Source organism: Lathyrus oleraceus, chromosome 2 (genome assembly GCF_024323335.1).
Source record: "Lathyrus oleraceus cultivar Zhongwan6 chromosome 2, CAAS_Psat_ZW6_1.0, whole genome shotgun sequence".
In the NCBI taxonomy this organism is placed as follows: domain Eukaryota; kingdom Viridiplantae; phylum Streptophyta; class Magnoliopsida; order Fabales; family Fabaceae; genus Lathyrus; species Lathyrus oleraceus.
The window spans coordinates 195,612,701-195,616,272 of NC_066580.1; positions in this window are offsets into that span (position 1 = coordinate 195,612,701).

The following is a 3,572-nucleotide window of genomic DNA, read 5'->3' on the forward strand; positions in this document are numbered from 1 at the left end:
AAACAGCTCAACAGATAAAAGCAAAAGGCATGAACCAATAGTCAAGACAGAGGGACCAATTGTGCAAGGCACAAAGACTCAAGTATATGAGTCACCTACAAAACAAAGGTTAGCACATTATATAATCAAGCTCAATCAAATTTGAATGATCTTTGAGGCATTGGTGCTTAACCTGAAACATTAACTCAATTGTAAGCTCAAAAGACCACTAAGACTAGCCTAGGGTCAAGGATGAAAGAAAAGGTCAAAACAGCAAAGAAAAGTCAACCCAATTCATGTTCAAACATTTAAGAAGCTATCTCAATTGGATTCACAATCAAATCATGCATCATTGTCATTTCATACACAAAAGAATGCAAAGCATGGCAAGAAGGAGCACCAAAAGGTCAACAGCAAGACCTCATTCAAAAGTCAACCCAAACAATCTCAAAAATTATCAAATAAATCACACTCAATCCTAACATCTAGCATGGCAAGCATGTCAAATTTCATTGCATTTGGATGAGAGGAAGGCAGTCAATGAAAATCATGAAGTCAAACCAAATTCAAGCATGCATAATGAAAGTCAACAAACATGGGTCAACTTCAAAAAATCATATCAAATTGAAAACAGAAGAGAAATGAATGAAATTAACACCAATGCAAAGCTCAAGATGTCTAGTTATCACATATGAAATTTCATGATCATACAATATGGTATGAGGATTTCACAAAGGATTTGGCAACATGTATCACAAAAAGTCAACATTTGACTAGGCAGGGAAGAAAATTCACAATCAAATGGAAAACAGCATGATTAAATCCCAGAAAATTCATACACCAACTAGACATGTAAGAGATCATTCATGCAAAATTTGGGGTCAATTGGATGAGAGGAAGCATGTGAACAAAAATTGGGAAAATGCATATCATTCATGTAGCACCAAATGCAACACCTCACTTCAAAAATTTGTAACTCACAAACCACATATGAGAAATCCACAAACTTTATACCAAAATGAAGATGAGTGAGTCTAGTTTCACCACAAAAAATTTCAGGCTCAAAGGATACATCATGACAATTTCACAAAAGGAATGGCAATGGGTGTCAAATGTGCATACATGTTAGGAAACCACTTACCAATTAAAATCCAGCCAATGAAAAATTAATTAAAAATCATAATCAAATACTAGACATCCATGTGAAGATGATGGAAAATTTTTCATGATTTTTGGATTAACAATGAAGGAGAAATGAATTGTTGAAGTTGAGTGAATAATTGGATGAAACATGATCAAATAACATGGCATAATGGTCAAAATGGTTGACTGAATGGCATATTTGTAAATATCCCTCTCATTTAATAAAACGCACAGCATAAAGGGGACACACGAAATGTTCTCATTGGTTAAAACCAATGGAACAGTGCTTATGCAGAACAACAACAACAACAGCCAATCGTATGCATAAATTCTGGGTTCACACGCAGTTTAGGGTTTGGCCAACAATGCAACATCAGCTTCATCATCATGTAATCATTATAAACAACATCAAGCAAACAGCATGGCATTGGCAAACAGCATCATGCAACATTAAGCAACAAAACCAAACACGATGGAAAAAATCTGGAAGGCAGCTAGGGTTTCAACAGGATATTCATCATCTTCATCAAAATCATTAAGAACAATCATGCCCAGAAAATGAAAACAAGCATATCAAACGATTCAGCAAACCACATACATTAATAATCCCAGCATCATTTTCCTTAAAACACACTAACCATCATGCATCGAAGACAAATACACTCACGCATCAGATTTCAAATCCAAACATCTTACAGCATACTCAACCATTTCAAACCATTTAAAGTTCATTAAAATCAGCACAACACAAGCTATCTAAAACATGGCGTGGCATAGAGAATGAAGAGATCGAGATTTTACTTGGTTATGAAGAAATGGAGGAAGCAGTGGTGTTTTGAGGTTGTTGTGCTCGAACAGATGCAGGTCCAAGTTTGTAATGGTGAGTGTTTGAAGCAACTTGGCTCGAACAGCTCAAATCCAGCTCGAATTCACAACTGCCATGGCTTATGCTTTGAAGAAAACAGAGTTCAAAAGTGGAGTTCCAGATGGCAAATGAGGCTGCACCAGGGCTCCAGATGATGTTTGGATGAAGGAGCAAAGAGGAAAGGCTCGAGGGTTTTTGAAGTTTTGTCCAGAAAATCAAATTTGGTTCAGATGCAAATTGGGAGAATGGAGGTTTTTTGGTCGTGTGGCTGCTTCTCTCTAGGGTTGTTTGTGCAGAAAAGAAGCTTTTATTGGTCTGTTTAGAGTTGGTTTAGGGAATGGTAAGCTTGCTTATGTTTAATGACATGATTTGCAATTTTTGCTAAACTTGCATAAGTGGAAAATGGAGGTGTATGTGCTGGTCGAATGGGCTGGGTACAGGCTGTAAATGGCCTTCACAATTGCTGTTTGTGGTCTGTTCATGAATTGGTTAACATGATTTGCTTATTTCAAACCAATTGCAAGAAATGCCAAATGTGCACCTTTGGCCAAAATGATGGTATAATGGTGGTATGTGCATAAGTTAGGGCTTGGAACAAGTTTCAAATACCATATGAAGCAAGTCCCAATTGGCCAAAGTGAGAAAAAGTCAAAGAATCAAAAAGTCAAACTATAGTCAAACTTGAATTTTAAATGAAATAGGTCAAAAAATTCCATTTGATTGGCAAGGTTTTGGTGAATGAAATTTATATTTTTGGAAAGAGGAGGAAAAATGTGGTTTGTAGGAAAAAACCCCACCAAATTTGGCCTTATGGTTCATGAGATATGGCTCTTTGAAGTTCACAAATTTCTGAAATTGAATTGATCATATCTTGACAACCACACATGGGATTTGGGAGTTCTTGGACTTTTTGAAAATGGGAGAACAAGATCTTCAACTTTCATGTTGGGCAAAAATTCATTTGAAGCTTGTATCATGATGTAAGTTTAAGATCAAGAAGTTTCCATTTTTGGCAGTTGAAATTACAGGTCCACTTTCTATTTCTGGAAAATTTTCTGTTTGACTTGATTTTCTTCCATGATGAGGTTGGACATGATGTATGAGGCTTATATAAGCATGAATGAGCTCCTTCAAATCAATTCTATCCATCAAAACACTGATTAAATCCACTGTTGACCAAGTTTGACTTTTCTAGGGTTTTGGATGACTGGACCTCTTCTGATGAATTCCAAACCCTAATTCCTTGAGAACTTGACTTCAAATGATGTCCCAAGTTGTATGAACTCTTGATTATTGATCATGGTGCCCAAATTCTGCAAGAATGGCCACCATCCATTGCTTTGACTGACTGTTGACTGTCTTTGACCTAATTGCTGATGATTGCTTCAACTGCAAGCAACAAGGTTAGACTGACAATATTTTTGTACTTTTTGAATGATAAACATATGAAAGCAAAGATATACAAATGCAAAGTATGCTTGGTGATCAAGAAACAACCCACAAGGCAACCTACCCACTAGGAGGGAAGCTAGGGCATGCAGTGATCCTTGAGGCCATGAGATGATATGATATGGGCCATGAGGGA